Consider the following 14,325-nt stretch of genomic DNA (forward strand, 5'->3'; position numbering starts at 1 on the left):
GATATACCTGCTTCCACAAAATACTGATTAAGGTGTTTGATATACCTGCTTCCACCAAATATTGATTAAGGCCTGCAATATACCTGCTTCCACCAAATATTGATTAAGGCCTGCAATATACCCGCTTACACAAAATACTGATTAATGAGTTCGATATACTTATTTCCACCAAATATTAATTGAGGCCTGCAATATACCTGCTTCCACAAAATATTGATTAAGGGGTTTGATATAGCTGCTTCCACAAATATTGATTGAGCCCTGCAATATACCTGCTTCCACAAATATTGCTCTTCTCTAGGGACTAAGGCACAGGGTTATTTTGAAAATGACAGGCAGAGGAAGAGGTAGTCCATTCCGCAGGGGTGGTAATGGTCAGGCAGGTGCACCAGGCCGAAACCTAAGTGGGAAGTTGGAGAAGGCGTGTGCGATTACTTCAAACTGCACACCAGAGTTGGTTGAGTGGCTTACTTAGCCTTCCGCTTTTGCACCGTCCTCATACTCTGTATCTGCACCCTCCTCACTCTCTGCTGTGTGCACCCCAAATACACCACCACCACCATAGCCCATCCACTCGATTCAGAGAAATTATTTTCCCATCCATTTCCAGACCTTACCGATGCGCAGCCATTCTTGACATTGGATGAGGAAGAGGAGGTAGCAACGGTAGCCACCCAGTGGTCTGATGACAGTACCCAGTTGAGCCCAAGGAGGGTGGTCCCCGCTGTTGCTGCGTACTTCAAGATCTCAAATGTCAGTGGTGGTGAAGCTGACGATGATGACGTGTTGATAGACGTCACGTGGGTGCCCACAATAGAGGAAGAGTAGGGAAGTTCAGAGGGAGAGACGGAGCAGCAGACAGGGAGGAGAAGCAGGCAGAGCTCGCAGAGCACAGTAGGCAAAAAGCAGACTGAAAATGTATCTGGAGCGAGCCATCCAATATGCACGGTCACTTCTGGAGCTCCCGTGACGCCAGCACATGGCTCCACAGTGTGGGCTTTTTTTTAACGTGTCAACTGCTGACAATAGTGTTGCCATCTGCAGCCTGTGCTGTCAACGCATAAGTCGCGGTAAGCACAACACTCACCTAGGGATGACCGCCTTGAGTAGACAACTGGCCTCCCATCACCAAGCCCTGTGGGAGCAACGCCATCAGAACCCACAAAGCCACACTCCCGGCACGCCATGTCCTGCCTCTTCTCCTTCTCCTCTCTCCTCCCAATTGTCCTTCACTCCACCTTCCACTGTGCCGTTGTCACGTTCATCTGGCAGAAGGCAGGCTTCTGTGGCCCACATATCCGAGCGAAAAAAGTTGATGACGCCGGATAACCCTCTTGCCCAACGGCTGACCACTAGCTTGTCGCAACTGCTAGTCTGCCAACTACTGCCATATAAACTGGTGGACTCGGAGGCCTTTAGAATATTTGTGGCCATTAATACACCGCAATGGAAGGTCCCTGGAAGGAAATATTTCTCCCAGAAGGGCATCCTAGAGCTACATATATGGCCACGTTCAGCGGCAAGTGAATATATCTCTGGCACACAGTGTCGGTGCCAAGATACATCTGACCACAGACACGTGGTCTATCAAACACGGGCAGTGAAGGTACATAACTTTTAATGCCCACTGGGTGAACCTTCTGACGGCCATCAAGTATGAAACCCGTGGCTCCTGTGTGGATTTGGTGTTACTGCCAAGGATTGCATGCAGGCCTGCCTCTTCTTCTCCTCCTCCTACTCCATCCTTCTCCTCGGCTAACTCCTCCTTCTCCACTGCTATATTTGCAAATTCGAGAATTTGTTAACTCCTGTCATTATTTTCTTGATTGCAAAAATCAGCAATCGGAAAATGCGCAATAAAAAATAATTGTGATACGAAAATTTGCGATCAACACTCCTGAAGTCAAAGATTTTGAAGCCTTCTCACTGGCCCACAAGCAAGAAGCAGTGAGGGATCATGGGTACTAATGAAAACAAAATCTAGAATATTCACAATTACGAAGATATACCACTATATTCTAGATATTCGTGAATTATCAAACTGCCAATATTCGCAATAAAAATTTGCAATTAAAATATTCATGATTAACACTAGTCCTGAACTTAGTCGTGTAGCGTTACTTTGCCAAATACCCCGGGGTCCAGGACGTCTTGTGGCAGGCCAGGAAAATCTCTGAAGAGGAGTCAGAGGAGGATGTTGGCTGGGGGGAGGAGGAGGAGGAGCAAAAAGAGCAGCGTTTGAGGGGGACTCACTGCCGTAACTATAGGGGTCACAGCGGTCGCGGTTGCAACTGTGCCCCAGAGGGCCCCCCTTGCCAGTGGTGCTGTACTTTTCCCTTTATAAGATGCAGTGCATCTTATAAAGGGAATTCTAGTGAGCGCTTCCATAATGGAAGAGCTCACTAGTCTGCAGGAAGAGGGGGAGAGAAGCGCTGTGAGCTCTGTACATTACTTACCCCTCCTCCTGCTCGCTCTTATCAGGGCCCACGCTCCTGTGTCCTGGCTGCCTGCAGCATCAGGACGTTCAGAGTGCACTCTGACCTGATGCTGCAGGAGGTCAGGTGACTGCAGCGCGGGCCCTGAGACGAGAAGGCAGCCAGGACAAGGAGAGTGGCAGCAGGAGAGGTAAGTTACTTTACTATTTTACAGCCTGATCTGAGATCTGATATGGAGGTCTAATGGGGGGTCTGGAGGTCTGACTGGGGGGTCTGAAGTGGTCTAATGGGGGGTCTGGAGGTCTAACTGGGGAGTCTGGAGGTCTAACTGGGGGTCTGAAGAGGTCTGACTAGGGGGTCTGAGAGGTCTGACTGGGGGGTCTGAGAGGTCTGACTGGGGGTCTGGAGGTCTAATGGGGGTCTGATTGGGGGTCTATAGGTCTAATGGAGGTCTGATTTGCGGTCTGATTGGGGGTCTAGAGGTCTAATGTGGGTCTGATTGGGGGTCTGGAGGTCTAATGGGGGTCTGATTGGGGGTCTATAGGTCTAATGGAAGTCTGGTTGGGGGTCTGATTGGCGTCTGGAGGTCTAATTGACGGTCTGGAGGTCTAATGGGGTCAGATATGGGGTCTGGAGGTCTAATGGGGGTCAGATATGGGGGTCTGGAGGTCTAGTGTGAGTCTGGAGGTCTAATGGGGGTCCAGAGGTCTAATATGGGGGTCTGGAGGTCTAATGGAGGTCTGAAGGTCTAACGGGGGTTTTAGCTGAGGTCTGATATTGCATCTGGGTCTTACATGCAGGTCTAATGGGGGTCTGATCTGAAGTATAAAACTAGGGTCTAATATGGGGTCTGACATAGAGGTCTAAAGGGGGTTTGGTCTGAGATGGGGGATCTCATTTTGGTTTTTATATGGGGGGTCTGATCTGAAAGGAAGGGGGATTTTTTTGTACTGTGGCACAATATAAAGGGGTGTTTACCACCCTGTGGTACCAGCATTTTTAGGGGGACTGTTTCTGCAGGAAAGTATTGGGGAGCACAGTGGGCACAGTATTGGGGGTGGCAGGGTGGGGTGTTGAAAAGGTGAGGAGGAGGATGGAAAAGTAGGAAAGTAAGATGTCTGTTTGTTAAACTCTGCAGTAACCAGGTGCGGCTGAAAATATGCACCCCAAAATACAGGAAGTGCAGAATTATTAGGCAAGTTGTATTTTTGAGGATAAATTTTATTATTGAACAACAACCATGTTCTCAATGAATCCCAAAAACTCATTAACCCTTTCATGACCAAAGGTCATTGATGCCCCAGTGTCCAGGTCAAAATTTACAAATCTGACATGCGTCACTTTAAGTGGTAATAGCTTTGGAACACTTTTACTTATCCACGCCATTCTAAGATTGTTTTCTCATGACACATTGTACTTCATGACAGTCATAAATTTGAGTCAATATATATCACCTTTATTTATGAAAAAATCCCAAATTTACCAAAAAATTGTAAAAATGTGCAATTTTCTAAACTTCAATTTCTCTGCTTCTAAAACAGAAAGTGATACCTCATAAAATATTTATTACATAACATTCCCCACATGTCTACTTTATGTTGGCATCATTTTGGAAATGTTATTTTATTTTTTTAGGACATTACAAGGCTTAGAAATTTAGAAGCAATTCTTAAAATTTTTAAGAAAATTTCCAAAACCCATCTTTTTAAGGACTAGTTGAGGTCTGAAGTCACTTTGTGGGGCTTACATAGTGTATACCCCCATAATTGACCCAATTGTGGAAACTACACCCCTCAAGTTACTTAAAACCAATTTTACAAACGTTATTAACCCTTTAGGTGTTCCACAAGAATTAAAGGAAAATGGAGATAAAATTTCTAAATTTCACTTTTTTAGCAGATTTTCTATTTTATTACATTTTTTTCTTTAACACATTAAGGGTTAACAGCCAAACAAAACTCAATATTTATTACTCTGATTCTGCGGTTTACAGAAACACCCCACATGTGGTCGTAAACTGCTGTACGGGCGCACGGCAGGGTGCAGAAGGAAAGGAATGCCATACGGTTTTTGGAAGGCAGATTTTGCTGGATTGGTTTTCTGAATATGTTTTTTATTTTTCTACCGATCGTCTTGTGCAGGGGCTCATTTTTTGCAGAAAGAGTTGAGGTTTTTATTGGTACCATTTTTGGGTACATAGGATTTTTTGATCATTCATTATTACACTTTATGGGACAAGGTGGCCAAAAATTGGCTGTTTTGGAACATTTTTTTTTTTTTTTTACAGCGTTCATCTAAGGGGTTAGGTCATGTGACAGTTTTATAGAGCAGATCGTTACGGACGTGACAATACCCAATATGTATACCTTTTCTTATTTATTTAAGTTTTACACAATAATAGCATTTCTGAAACCAAAAAAAGGATGTTTTAGTGTCTCCATAGTCTGAGAGCCATAGCTTTTTATTTTTTGTGCGATTGTCTTAAATATGGGCTCATTTTTTGCGGGATTAGGTAACGGTTTGATTGGTACTATTTTAGGGTACATACACCTTTTTTGATCGCTTGGTGTTGCACTTTTTGTAATGTAAGGTGACAAAAATGGCTTATTTTTTTACACCGTTTTTATTTTTTATGGTGTTTATTGGACGGTGTTGATGATGTGATATATTTATAGAGATGGTCGTTACGGACGCAGTGACACCTAATATGTGTGGTTTTTTTTGTTTTTTTATAGGAAAAGGAAATTTATTTTTAACATTTTTATTTATTTATGTGATAGGTGGGATTAAGGCGGCTCGACTGTTCAGTAGAATGGCTGAGGTGCTGAACTGCTGGTTTTGACTCACCCAGTCAAAAAGGGAAGATTTAGAATAAAAAGGTAGCAGGCACACTCATAAATGGGATAAATATAATGGTCTTTATTTAGTTAAAATACTAAAATTGGGTAAATGTGTTAGGAAAAGAGGTGAGTGTGGTGGGTCTGGACACTTGGTACAGGTGTCAGATGGGGGGTGGCTGGTATTAGGTGATCTAGGGATGAATCCGTGGGGAACAAGAGGTAGAGCCTTTTGTGGCTGGCTCAAATAAGTGGGATAGCTTTCCCAGTGTTTGTGAAAAAATATATAGTGGTGTGAGATAAAAGGATAAAAATGAAAAATAAAAATGAAAAATGGGATAAAATGGAAAAAATGTGTAGTCTTATATGGTGTAGTTCGTCATCAGGTGGTCCCAAGGTAGCGCTAGAGATAAAAATTTAAAATGATGGAAAGGTACTATACATTAGGTATATATCATAATGTCCCATAAGTAGCGCTTGAAATATTGTGGGGTCTTGTATTCCTGGAAAAAATATATGTATGGTTCCTGTGGGGGAATTGGTGCTCTGGACCTCGGTGCGGCGTCCCGCACTGTCTTGGGTACAGAGATCACTTACCCGCCACGTGGAGATGTCTTCATTCAGTACTCCGACCAGTTGTTGCTTGCAGTTGGCTTCCTCGGCTGTCGGCGTCCCTCGTGGTCTCTAGGCGCGCGCGCCCTTTTACTTAGGTATATGTTGTCAGCGTGACCTGGTGTTGGTCACGTGATCGGGATCTGCCGGGCCGGTTTAGAAAATAGTAAGCGCAGCAAGGGGAGCGCTATTGTTGGTGTCTGTTACCACAGCTCCGTTGGCAAAAATCCTCTGTGCTCCTTAAACGCGTTTCGGGACTATACTTGGTCCCTTCATCAGTAAGTGGAGGACTTGCGGCATCTGACTAGAATTTATTGGCTGGCCCGTTTTGAGTTAATTGATTGATTTAGGGTGCAGCCCATCATTTAGGGTTAATTGGAAAGTGGATTGTTCGTTACTTAATTGAAATGTTTATTTCGTTCTAGAACATCAGGTTTTGGTCATGTGGGACCAGGAATATGGTCAAATGGGAGATATTGAAGTTGATAATCAGGGTAAAAATTGATCTTAGTGATTGGCTAAAGGGTTCGGGTGGGATGTAAGATTGGGATAGGATATGTATTTTTTGGAATGGGATGATAATGCTTGGGATAAAGTGTTTGGTTTAGTGAAAATTGGTTGCAAGGTGCTGGCAATCTTGGAGTACAATTGTATCCAGTGTGTATGTTGTATGTGGTATCCTGGTGGGGATGAGACTAATGTATGTATTTTGAGTTTAGTATGGGTATATGTGTGTGCCTGTATTTCTGTGTGTGTATATGTAGTGGATATTGTGGTTGATATTTTTGGGGTATGGATGTGTCTAGTCTGTGTGTTGTATTTAGTGTGGGTATGTTTGTGTATTAGTGTGTCTGTGTGTACGTATATGTAACGGATATTGTGGCACATGGTGGTGTATCCGAATTGATAAGTTGGTCTCAGCTTTCATTTGTACATTTTGTGGGTGATGGGTACATGTTGTTCATTTGTTCCATGTGTATTGAGATGGGGCGTGAGTTCGCTAGTTGCTCCACGTCTGGGTGGCATGCGTGAATCGTACAACACTGGTCCGTAGTAATAGACCCAGCGTTGACTGGACAGGTGCCCCCAGACTGTGGGACAAGGCGTATCGCCAACATTCAATCCACCCATTGGGATATTTATAGTGGTCTTGTATTGGGCTTCTATTAGTGTTGGTCCAGGCGGTCTGTGGTTTGGTATACAGGTCTGGGGTATAAGGGACTGTCATATATTGAGATGGGACAGACTCGCTGGTTGCTCCACATTTGAGTGGCAGGTAGGGGCAGTAAACTACTGATTCGTAGGACAATAGGCCCAGTGTTGGTTGGACGGGGGTCCTCGGACCAAGGGGGGGGGGGGCGTGATGTTGCATGAATCCACCTATTGGGATGGGGGGGATGTTTGGTGATTTTTATGTAAGGGGTGTATTGTTAGGTGATATGATTATGTCTACAGACCGGGTGTAGTGTTTCAGAGAAAGCCGAAGATTTCCATTTCAGCGTTTAATCCGTTGGGTGTAATTGAGTCGAATTCAAAAATTCTTCTGGATTCTAGTCTGGACATTTTGTGGATGTGATTTCCGCCCCTCCAATCCTTTGTTACTTTTTCCAATGCTGTGAATATTAGTCCTGTGGGGTCCTTGTTGTGTACTGATTTGAAATGGTTTGATAGTGTGTGTGTTTCAAGTCCTTTTTTTATGTTTGAGATGTGTTCAGATATTCTTTTTTTTAAAGTTCTTTTTGTGCGGCCTATATAGATTTTTTGACATGGGCATTCTAATGCGTATATAACGTCGGTTGAGCTGCATGTTAAGAATTCCTTTATCTCCTGTTTGTGTGAGTTTTTCTTGGATGTCACATGTGTGGTTTTTTTGGGGAATGATGTTATCCGGCAATTGTTGCATTTTCCACACCTATAAAAGCCTGTAATGTCCATCCATTTTTGGATAGATGGGTCTTTGTTTACAGTCTGTTTGATGGAGGGGGCTACTTTTAGGCCTAAATTTGGGGCCTTTGTAGATGTGATTTGTGGGGTAGTTGGGATGGTGGATCCTATAATTTTGTCTTGTTTGATGTGGTGCCAGTGGTTATTGATGATTTGTTTTATCTTCTTGTATTGTGAGTTGTATGGGAGAATGATTCTGAAGGAGGTATCTTTCTGTGGAGTTTTTTCATTGTTTTGTATGAAGAAATCTTGTCTGTTCATATGCCGTACTTGATTTAATGATGAGTCGATGAGTGCCGCTGGGTAATTTTTATCTATGAATTGTTTTCTCATTTTTTGTGCTTCTTCTTCGAATTGAGTGTCCAGTGTACAATTTCTTTTGACTCTTCGGAACTGTCCCTGTGGTATATTTGTTAGCCAGGACGGTAGGTGGCAGCTATCGAATTGTATGAAGCTGTTCTTACTGGTTGGTTTTTGAAATGTTGTGCAAATGAGTCTATCTTTGTCTGTAGTTATTTGTAGGTCTAAAAATTCCATTTTTGATGTGCTGATAATGGGGGTGAATTTTAAGTTATATTCATTTGAGTTTATCTGTTTCAGGAAGGAGTGTAGGTGTTCCTCACTATTTCGCCACACAAACAGGACGTAGTCTATGTAGCGTTGCCATAGCACCAGGTCCGTCCCCAGTCTCGGCGCGACGGTTTCTCGTTCCCACTGCGACATGAATAAGTTGGCGTAACTGGGGGCGAACCTGGTGCCCATGGCAGTGCCCTGGACTTGCAAGTAGAATTCTGAGTTCCAGTTGAAATAGTTGTGGTTTAGTATAAATTGGATCCCTTCTGTTATGAAATGAATTTGTTCTGTGGGGAGTTTGGCTTCCTGGGTCAGTTGTTTGTGTATGGCTGCAATGCCCTGTGAGTGATTTATGCATGTGTATAAGGACTGTACGTCCAAGGTACCGATATACCAGTCTGGATCAAATTTTAAATTCTCTATTATATTGATTATTTGGGTTGTGTCCTTAACGTAGGAATTTATGTTTTTGACTCTTGGCTGTAATAGTGTGTCTATGTATTGGGATAAGTTGCTGGTGAGTGATCTAATTCCTGATATAATGGGGCGGCCTGGTGGATTTTCCTTGTTTTTGTGGATTTTAGGTAGGCAGTATAGAACTGGTATTCTTTTTTGTGTGTTTAAAATGTATTTGTGTTCTGTCTCAGATAAGATTTTTTGTGTAGGCCTTTATTGCAAAATTGGGTTAATTCTGAATAGTATTGTTCTGTGGGGTCACTTTTTAATTTTTTGTAGGTGTTTGTATCTGACAGTTGTTTTATGCATTCTAGATTGTATTTGGTTGTGTCTTGGATCACTATTGCTCCTCCCTTGTCTGCTGGGTGTATTATTATGTCTTTCTCTCTTTGTAATTGTTTTATAGCTTCAATTTCTTTTTTAGATAGGTTGTTTTTTGTTTTTGACTGTTCTTTCAGTTTGCGTATGTCTATTTCCACGCATTGTTTAAATGCTGCTAGTTCTTTTCCTATTTCTTGTCTTGGATATTTTTTTGATGGATTTTTCAATGTTGTGTGTTCGTATGTATCACTCAGAGTTTCTTTCATTACCGGATTTTTGATGTAATATTTTTTAAGACATAGTTTGCGGATGAATTTTTCCACGCCTATGTATGTGTCAAATTTGTTTAGTCGGTTGGTGGGCGCAAATTTCAATCCTTTGTTTAGTAGTTTTTGTTGGGCTGTATTGAGGGTAGCTTGACTTGTGTTAATAATTGTATTTTCTACGTCAAATGGGTTTATCTGTTGTGTCTTATCCTTGTTTCTCCCTCCTCTACGTATCTTTTTCTTTCTCTTCCTCCGTATTTCCTTATTTGTTGTGATTGGTAGGTGTCCCTCGTTGGTTGTGTCTGGTAGTTGTCTCTTGTTTGTTGTTGTGTTCTTTTTGGTTGATGTGGGTTGTATTGGTAGTATGGCCTGTATTCTTGGTTTTGTGTTTGTTGTCTGTGTCTTAGGTTGTATTTGTGATTTTGTGGTGTTGTTTGTAGTGGGGAGTGTGGTGATCTGTGTCGCGTGTGTGGTTTGTGGTGTGGGGGGGTTTTGTCTAAAAAATGGTTATGTTCTTCCAATATTTCAAATCTATTGTTTGTCGGTATGGAGAATATTGTCTGTTTTTTGGAGGAGGTTTCTGGTGTGTTTGCCTCTCTATTTGTATGGAGATCTGTGTCTCTATCTATATGATTGTTTGTTTGTTTCTCCTTATCTCCCCTTTTTTGGGGAGGATATATGATATTCTTTAATTTCTTGATTTTTTTCTCCATAATGTCTTGTTCTATTCTGTCAAGATTTTTGCACAGTCTCTGTTGCCAACTATTATAGTCATCATTTTTAGGTAGGTTTTCTAGAATCATTCTCCCATACAACTCACAATACAAGAAGATAAAACAAATCATCAATAACCACTGGCACCACATCAAACAAGACAAAATTATAGGATCCACCATCCCAACTACCCCACAAATCACATTTACAAAGGCCCCAAATTTAGGCCTAAAAGTAGCCCCCTCCATCAAACAGACTGTAAACAAAGACCCATCTATCCAAAAATGGATGGACATTACAGGCTTTTATAGGTGTGGAAAATGCAACAATTGCCGGATAACATCATTCCCCAAAAAAACCACACATGTGACATCCAAGAAAAACTCACACAAACAGGAGATAAAGGAATTCTTAACATGCAGCTCAACCGACGTTATATACGCATTAGAATGCCCATGTCAAAAAATCTATATAGGCCGCACAAAAAGAACTTTAAAAAAAAGAATATCTGAACACATCTCAAACATAAAAAAAGGACTTGAAACACACACACTATCAAACCATTTCAAATCAGTACACAACAAGGACCCCACAGGACTAATATTCACAGCATTGGAAAAAGTAACAAAGGATTGGAGGGGCGGAAATCACATCCACAAAATGTCCAGACTAGAATCCAGAAGAATTTTTGAATTCGACTCAATTACACCCAACGGATTAAACGCTGAAATGGAAATCTTCGGCTTTCTCTGAAACACTACACCCGGTCTGTAGACATAATCATATCACCTAACAATACACCCCTTACATAAAAATCACCAAACATCCCCCCCATCCTCAATAGGTGGATTCATGCAACATCACGCCCCCCCCGCCCCATGGTCCGAGGACCCCCGTCCAACCAACACTGGGCCTATTGTCCTACGAATCAGTAGTTTACTGCCCCTACCTGCCACTCAAATGTGGAGCAACCAGCGAGTCTGTCCCATCTCAATATATGACAGTCCCTTATACCCCAGACCTGTATACCAAACCACAGACCGCCTGGACCAACACTAATAGAAGCCCAATACAAGACCACTATAAATATCCCAATGGGTGGATTGAATGTTGGCGATACGCCTTGTCCCACAGTCTGGGGGCACCTGTCCAGTCAACGCTGGGTCTATTACTACGGACCAGTGTTGTACGATTCACGCATGCCACCCAGACGTGGAGCAACTAGCGAACTCACGCCCCATCTCAATACACATGGAACAAATGAACAACATGTACCCATCACCCACAAAATGTACAAATGAAAGCTGAGACCAACTTATCAATTCGGATACACCACCATGTGCCACAATATCCGTTACATATACGTACACACAGACACACTAATACACAAACATACCCACACTAAATACAACACACAGACTAGACACATCCATACCCCAAAAATATCAACCACAATATCCACTACATATACACACACAGAAATACAGGCACACACATATACCCATACTAAACTCAAAATACATACATTAGTCTCATCCCCACCAGGATACCACATACAACATACACACTGGATACAATTGTACTCCAAGATTGCCAGCACCTTGCAACCAATTTTCACTAAACCAAACACTTTATCCCAAGCATTATCATCCCATTCCAAAAAATACATATCCTATCCCAATCTTACATCCCACCCGAACCCTTTAGCCAATCACTAAGATCAATTTTTACCCTGATTATCAACTTCAATATCTCCCATTTGACCATATTCCTGGTCCCACATGACCAAAACCTGATGTTCTAGAACGAAATAAACATTTCAATTAAGTAACGAACAATCCACTTTCCAATTAACCCTAAATGATGGGCTGCACCCTAAATCAATCAATTAACTCAAAACGGGCCAGCCAATAAATTCTAGTCAGATGCCGCAAGTCCTCCACTTACTGATGAAGGGACCAAGTATAGTCCCGAAACGCGTTTAAGGAGCACAGAGGATTTTTGCCAACGGAGCTGTGGTAACAGACACCAACAATAGCGCTCCCCTTGCTGCGCTTACTATTTTCTAAACCGGCCCGGCAGATCCCGATCACGTGACCAACACCAGGTCACGCTGACAACATATACCTAAGTAAAAGGGCGCGCGCGCCTAGAGACCACGAGGGACGCCGACAGCCGAGGAAGCCAACTGCAAGCAACAACTGGTCGGAGTACTGAATGAAGACATCTCCACGTGGCGGGTAAGTGATCTCTGTACCCAAGACAGTGCGGGACGCCGCACCGAGGTCCAGAGCACCAATTCCCCCACAGGAACCATACATATATTTTTTCCAGGAATACAAGACCCCACAATATTTCAAGCGCTACTTATGGGACATTATGATATATACCTAATGTATAGTACCTTTCCATCATTTTAAATTTTTATCTCTAGCGCTACCTTGGGACCACCTGATGACGAACTACACCATATAAGACTACACATTTTTTCCATTTTATCCCATTTTTCATTTTTATTTTTCATTTTTATCCTTTTATCTCACACCACTATATATTTTTTCACAAACACTGGGAAAGCTATCCCACTTATTTGAGCCAGCCACAAAAGGCTCTACCTCTTGTTCCCCACGGATTCATCCCTAGATCACCTAATACCAGCCACCCCCCATCTGACACCTGTACCAAGTGTCCAGACCCACCACACTCACCTCTTTTCCTAACACATTTACCCAATTTTAGTATTTTAACTAAATAAAGACCATTTTTATTTATTTATTTTTACTTTTATTATTTTCACTTTTTTTTTTATCAGTTCCCTCTTGGATCTTTAAGATCCAGTGGGGCTGATGGTTGTACTACACTTTGCAATGCTCTTGCATTGCAAAGTATAATACAATCAGATGCCTGTAGGTGGCAGCACTGGACGGCTATACAATGGCAACCGGACGCCTTTGCAAAGCGTCCTGTTGCCATGGCAACCATCGGGCGCTGCGATCGCAGCAGCCCTGATGGTTGAGAGAGAGGCAGCCCTCTCCCTCTATTAACCCTATGGATGCCGCTACTGCGGCATCTATGGGGTTACAGCAGTGTCAGCATAGAGCTGACACACGCTGCTGATGGCGGCGGCTCAGGAATGGAGCCGCCGCCATCACACACAGAAGGGGGACCGCATCGGGGGCAGGGGACGGGGCATCGCTGGAAACTGGGGAGAGGGGGGCAGCATTTCACTACTTACAGGAAGGGGCTGCAGGAAGGGGCGGACCGCATCGGGAGGAAGTAGCAGGAGGAGAAGATGATGGACAAGAAGGGGGTGCAGGTCGGGGCAGGAGGGGGCGGACCGCATCGGGGGCAGGACAAGAACGGGGCACAGATCGGGGGCACGGGGGCTTCAGGACACATTACCGATTTCAGGCTCTGATCTGCAGACCGCAGATCAGAGCCTAAACTGGCATTTTTTTCACTGCCGCGATCCGATTGGTTAGTCTGCACAGACTAACCAATCGGATCGATTGCCGGCAAGGGGCCACTCTGATTGGTCCCTTGCCGGTATTACTGCATTGTATGCTGTCCGTGACAGCATACAGGGCAGGGGCAGAAGCTTTAATCCAAGCGCTTTGCAGCCCTTGGATTAAAGAGCTGCCAGAACGTATATATACGTGGTAGCTGCACGGGGTATGTGCAGCTATCACGTATATATACAGATTGCAGTCGTGAAGGGGTTAATATCAAAGCTGAATATTTTTGGAAGTAGTTTTTAGTTTGTTTTTAGTTTGTTTTTAGTTTTAGCTATTTTAGGGGGATATCTGTGTGTGCAGGTGACTATTACTGTGCATAATTATTAGGCAACTTAACAAAAAACAAATATATACCCTTTTCAATTATTTATTTTTACCAGTGAAACCAATATAACATCTCAACATTCACAAATATACATTTCTGACATTCAAAAACAAAACAAAAACAAATCAGTGACCAATATAGCCACCTTTCTTAGGACACTCAAAAGCCTGCCATCCATGGATTCTGTCAGTGTTTTGATCTGTTCACCATCAACATTGCGTGCAGCAGCAACCACAGCCTCCCAGACACTGTTCAGAGAGGTGTACTGTTTTCCCTCCTTGTAAATCTCACATTTGATGATGGACCACAGGTTCTCAATGGGGTTCA

General features: G+C 43.0%; 1 pseudogene; it reads right to left on the minus strand.

The window, feature by feature from the left end:
• Positions 1-14,325, minus strand: part of LOC122942171 — a 44,520-nt pseudogene that overhangs the window by 16,721 nt on the left and 13,474 nt on the right.

This window comes from Bufo gargarizans, chromosome 6 (assembly GCF_014858855.1).
Source record: "Bufo gargarizans isolate SCDJY-AF-19 chromosome 6, ASM1485885v1, whole genome shotgun sequence".
Lineage (NCBI taxonomy): Eukaryota > Metazoa > Chordata > Amphibia > Anura > Bufonidae > Bufo > Bufo gargarizans.